At 49.0% G+C, this 6,157-nt stretch overlaps 1 non-coding gene across 1 annotated transcript; it reads left to right on the top strand.

The window, feature by feature from the left end:
- Window positions 1-3,057: 3,057 nt before the first annotated feature.
- LOC128586893 (U6 spliceosomal RNA) lies at window positions 3,058-3,164 on the top strand. The gene has a single exon (XR_008380351.1). It is a non-coding gene; the product is annotated as a U6 spliceosomal RNA (small nuclear RNA).
- Window positions 3,165-6,157: the final 2,993 nt, after the last annotated feature.

Genomic DNA, 6,157 nt, shown 5'->3' on the forward strand with positions numbered 1-6,157 from the left:
TTTTAGTTAAGTATACTAATTTTTAAAACAAGTCAGGGAAAATTCTGTGATAGTGAGTCTTACTGAGAACATCATAAACTCTTCTATTACTAAAAACTGAAGTTTTCTCACATGAGGTTTTAAGGGAATATAAAAGCATAGCTCGCAGGGATCTTACGTTTATTCTTCATAACTTTAGTTTTTGTTTTGTTTTGTTTTTGACTTTGTAGAGTTTGTTTGGTAGAGATACAGCTGCAAAGAAGAGTGTGGCTGAGTCATTAGCTAATTAAATGGGAGTGATTTCTTCCATTACATTTTGTAAAGCTATTGGTTTCTATATGTTAATTTTATATCCTGCTATCTTGCTAAATTTTTTTCATAGTATAAATTTACTTGATACTGTCTTTTGCTGTAAGATATATCTTATCATGTTAAAGTATTTATCAAATTCTAGTTTAAGTTTCTTTAATGTTGAATTTTAGCAGATACTTCTTTGGCTTCTATAACAATGACCTTGTTCTTTTAATTCTTGAATCTTCAAAAGATAAAACAAGTTATTCACAATTCTTTTGAAACCATTTCTAACAGTTTTTGAATTTTATTTTTACCTGCGGTTATAGCTAGCTATACTCTATAGCAGCTATCATTCAAAACCCAACTTTCAAGAAGGACATACTGCTTACTTAAGCATTTGGGGATCAACAGCATTTTGAAATTACTTAACAAAATACTGTAACAGAAAAAACTGAGTTAGTGTAGTTATGCTATTTAAAAGTTTACATTTTTCTCTGAGGTTGAAAAACAATACTTTTTTAATTAATGAAGAAATCCATTTATAGTATATCCGTCTTAAATTCTTTCTTGAACTTAAATTCTTAAGTATGTCTTAAATTCTGAATTGAACAGTGTATATGGACGGATGAGTAGAGATTGGTAGATTACATTAAAAATTGTCAGTAAATTTATTTATTTTTTTTTTAATTTTTTTTATTAAATCATAACTGTATACAATGATATGATTATGGGGCATCATACACTCACTTCATAAACCATTTGACACATTTTTATCACAGTGGTTAACATAGCCTTTCCGGCGTTATCTCAGTTACTGTGCCAAAACATTTACATTCTACATTTACCAAGTTTCGCAAATACCCCTGTAGTATGCACCACAGGTGTGATCCCACCGATTCCCCTCCCTCTACCCACCCACCCCCTTTCCCACTTCCCCCTATTGTTAAGTTGTAGCTGGGTTATAGCTTTCATGTGAGAGTCCCAAATTAGTTTCATAGTAGGGCTGTGTACATTGGGTATTTTTTCTTCCATTCTTGGGATACTTTACTAAGAAGAATATGTTCCAGCTCCATCCATGTAAACATGAAAGAGGTAAAGTCTCCATCTTTCTTTAAGGCTGCATAGTATTCCATGGTATACATATACCACAATTTATTAATCCATTCGTGGATCGATGGGCACTTGGGCTTTTTCCATGACTTAGCTATTATGAATTGGGCTGCAATAAACATTCTGGTACAAATATCTTTGTTATGTTGTGATTTTTGGTCTTCTGGGTATATGCCCAGCAGAGGAATTACAGGATTGAATGGCAGATCTATTTTTAGATCTCTGTGTCAGTAAATTTAAATTGTCACCACGCACACTTTAAAAGCACTTTCTTAAATAAGTGAGAAGAAATCTAAGCCCACAGATGTCCTTTTAAGGTGGCCTGCCTGAGCCCTGGTCTCCATGGAAACAGGCACGGGCCAGGGAGACTGGGAGACCCACAGTAAAGAGCTTTATTCCTTAGACCTGTCCCCATTGTTACTGCTGCTCTGTCCTGCGAACCACATTATGTTGGGGAGACTCCAGAGGATGGTAGGAAAATGTCTGCCTCCAGGTCATGGGGCAGGCACTCACCATTTAAAGCAAGCAATCCTCAGGGTTTTATAAAATATTTGCTTTGGAGAACGTAAAGGGACACAAGGAGAGCACCCAGCATGTCTGGACGGTGAATCTCATCCAGGGGTCTTGCAGGAGCCACAGGCACTGGCTTCTGGTCATTTATCCCTGTCCTCTGCAGTAGAGTTGGAGATAAACACATCTAGGAATTAGGGTAGGGGAAGAGAATTACTGAATTGAAAGCTATGAAATCGATGGCATTTTTCCACCCTCCTGGGTCTTCCACAGACAGCTGGACACAGAGCGCACCCTCCCTGGCAGGTGGTGGAGCTGATGGGGCGCAGGGCACAGATGGAGTTCAGGCCCTATGCTCTTGCCCAAGGCTTCTGAACCAGGCTTCCCTCAGTTAATTTTTGTTTAAACCAATCAATGCTTGTTAATGATAGGAGTTTTAAAGCTTCCATGCTGCCTCTTTTCAAAAAGGGCATACTGGTGGCAACACTCACACAACAGCCTGGGGCAGGGCGGCTCACCAGCCCTCCAGGCTCCTGTCCTTGGGGACTGACGCGGGCAGCTCTGTCTTCACCCGTGTTCCTGAAGCAGCTCGTGTACCCAGGGGTCAACTGCCCCACAGAAGAGTGACTGGGAGAATCATAGGGAGCTGGGGCAAGGCTGTCTAGGATAAAGTGGCTGTCCAACCAGACAGGGGTGACCCCAAGAGAGTGGATCTCACTCCACAAAAGGTATGAATTAGAGCCTGGGAGGCAACGAGAACTGGGGTGGCATGTTCCTGTTGAGGCTGAGCAAAAGAGAGCCAGCCAAGGAGGATGAGGGCCTGGCGAGCCATGGCTGTGAGGAAGGGCCCTGCCCAGGTTTGCTGAGTAGTCACTGTGATGTATCTATGGCCCTCCACACTGGTCCAAGGGAACTTCTGTGCTCTTCAGAAGCCTCCTTTCCTCCCGAGCGCTTGCAGAACACACAGTCGCAGACAGGAATGTTGGGTACACGTGGGGTTGGTCCACACTGGGCATGCTCTGTAAGGACAGTTTACACGGCCAAGTGTTAGATAAGTGAAACATTCTATTCAGTCGCCCGAGTTGTCCTGTGAAGTCCACTTCTGTGCTTGGCAATCTTGTAAGGAAAGACAGTCCTATGATATAACTTCAACCAAAAATCTAAGTGCTCGCTTCGGCAGCACATATACTAAAATTGGAACGATACAGAGAAGATTAGCACGGCCCCTGCGCAAAGATGACACGCAAATTCGTGAAGCGTTCCATATTTAAAAAAAAAAAAAATCTAAGTCCTTGCTTTTGTGTCCTGTAGAGAACCCAGACATCCTGGACTGAGGACCTGTGTGTGGGCCAGGTGCACCTCCCTGCAGCTGGGCTGAGGGGACATGTGCAGTGGGCGGTTTTCACCCATCTGCCCAGGACACAGATGCATCGCTAAGCAGGCCAGGGTGAGAGGGGGTGCATTTATCTGCGAGAAGGCAGTCTGAAAACTTCCCTGCAAACTAAAATAACCTCCCTGACGGCTGCTGCCCTGACTTAGGCTGGGTTCCCTGACTGTGGGGTAGACCCTGCAACGGGACCCCTCCCTTCAAGGGAAGGCAAAGTCTCCAAATCTGGACAGGACTGTCCACACCTCCCTGCCCTCCCCATTCCCCTTCAATGGAATGTTTGAATAGGCATCTATAACACTCCCTAACAACCCAAATAAAGTTTTACGAGGAGGACAGGTGGACTACACAAAGGTAAACTTTTCCTAGTTAACAATTAAGACAACAATTAAGATCTGATTCTTGTGATTTAGTTACTGTTTCTGTCACTTGCTGTGTACACAGTGGGCACTCACGGGCAGTATCAGGAAGTGTGCGCCGTGTCCACGTGGCAGTGGGGGTCTACTCTCACCTTGAGTTCTGCCGAGGGCCTCGGTCACGGTGCCCCCTGCTCTGTGCTCCAGCCATTGGTCTCCCTGCCTCCTGCTGCTGTTACCACCACTGTCAGGGCCGGGTCCCCCCCTCCTTTGTGGGTGTCTGGGTTTCCCTATATCTGGGGCTGGTGTGTTGGGCAGCCTTGGGAGTTGTTCAGCCCGTTTCCCCCAAGGAAGGGCTCCTTCCAGCATCTAGGCTTACCCTCCAGCTGTGCCCAGTGCCCCCATGTTCAGGTCAGCCTCAGTGCCTTCTCTTTCCTCAGACTTTGCCAACAGTGGAGGCCTGGGTGGCTGGGCAGGGATGCATGTGGCTCTCTGTGTGGAGGGGCTGCCAAGCCCTCCTGCCTTGCCAGCTGGGGCTGCACCCCTGGTCCGTGGTGGAGCCTGAGACGCCTTCCTCTGCACTCCTCCCTCCTTCCTCCCGGCAGCTGGCGGCCTACTCAGTGAGCACACACAGAGCCTGAGGGCAGAGTGAGGGGCTGGGGTGCAGGCATAGCAGCGCACAGCTGCTGCCAGGGCAGGAGTGGGCTCAGGGCTCACGGTGTTGTCTACTCAGGAAGAGCCGCAGGCCTTGGAACCCTGGGCTCTGGCCACACCTGGCTGGTTTGAGTGCAGAGGGCTCCTGTGCTTGGGGACTGACTCGGGCAGCTCCATCTTCACCCGCGACCTGAAGCAGCTCATGCACACGGGTCAGCTGCCCCATGGCAGAGTGACTGGGAGAATCAGCCAGGGCAAGGCTGTCTAAGGATGTCCAACCTGCTTATTCACCTGTCTTCAGACTGGGAACCACTATCCCGGCCCCCGTGGCTGGAGCGGTACTGGGGAGCCGCTGGTGTCAGAGCAGCTGGTCCCGTGTGCTCAGAGCTTTCCTGCCTGTGGAGCTCCAACCCTGCCTGAGCCCTGCAGGCCCATCTCTGCCCAGCTCTCTGCCCTCTCTGCTGCTCTGCCAGTCAGAAGGAGAACCGCTGGGACGTGGGGCTGCAGGAGGTATAAGGCATGCTTCTGTCTGCAAAGGGCCCTGCCAGTTAGGGCTCTGCCACACTCGTTCAGTCTCCCTAGGCATCACGAGGGCCCATCCTGGGCCAACACAGGACCCTCCCTTTGCAGCCAGGGCCGCCCCCTTGAGTGGTTTGTGGTCGCCTACGTGGCTATACCTGGCATGTCCTTCCCAACACATGTGGCAGCCTCCATCTGAGCACCACTCAGGACCACAGGCAATTTGCAATGCATCTGCCTCTCTGCGGGGACAGGCAGCTTGCTATCATCCTGTCTTTACACCCGGCCCTACCCTCCTTCATCACCCCCGAGGTGATGGGTATGGCGTCCTCTCTCCTGAGCAGATGACAGGGCTTGGGCAGGAATGGACAGACCTGGCTTCCTTGTGGTGGCCTTGAGGGACTCTGACTGTGTACGTGGTGGTCATGCCATACAGGCCCGCAGCATGGTTAATCTCCTGAATCCAGTGGGTCACTGCAATGTAAGTTTATCTCTTGTGCTGCCATCGAAAGTTGGTTCCATGGTCATGGAAAGTTGGTCCATCCATGGACTCAAGCCTGTTCCATCTCTGGCCGCACTCTCTAGGGCAGGGCCAGCAATGCTTCCCACAGAGAATCCTCTGCCTCTATCGTGATCAGCTACAGACAGCACATCTGCATGTGGGCGCATCACAGGAGGGCGCGTCTGTAGGTGGGTGCGTCTGCAGAGGGTGCATCGCAGGTGTGTGCATCACAGGTGTGTGCACCTCTAGCTGGATGAGTCGCAGGTGGGTGTGTCTGCAGGTGGGTGAGTTGCAGGTGGGGATGTCACAGGTGGAGGTGGGTATGTCTGCAGGTGGGCACATCTGTGAGTGGGCGAGTTGCAGGTGGGGATGTCACAGATGGATGTGTCTGCAGGTGGGTGTAGCTACATTCCGATAAAAGTCTTCACGGTGCAGACGGTGGGGGCTCTGTGCCTACAGTTTGCTGGTCTGCTCTGGGCCCATGTCTTCTGCGTGGGCAGTTGAAACTCTGCCGTAGTAGAACTGTCCTCATGTCACACTTGAGGAAACCAGCCCAATGGACCTGTTCAGGTTCCCATGTCCTCTGGGGTGGGCTGGGACTTGAGCCTAGATCTGTCTGACCTGAATGTTTACGTGCTCTCCATGGAGTCTGAGGTCTGCCCTTCTGCTGTTGAGGACACCTACCTCACCCTGGAAAATTCACATCCTCTTTCTGGGCACCTTTCATGTTTGGAAAAATAGGACATCTCTGACCAACTAATGTTGAAAATGCAGAGACTGCCACTCTGGAGTGGACATGGGGTCAGGTTACCATGTGCTAAGCTGCTTCTGTCCAAACGATCTCTT

Source organism: Nycticebus coucang, chromosome 5 (assembly GCF_027406575.1).
Source record: "Nycticebus coucang isolate mNycCou1 chromosome 5, mNycCou1.pri, whole genome shotgun sequence".
Lineage (NCBI taxonomy): Eukaryota > Metazoa > Chordata > Mammalia > Primates > Lorisidae > Nycticebus > Nycticebus coucang.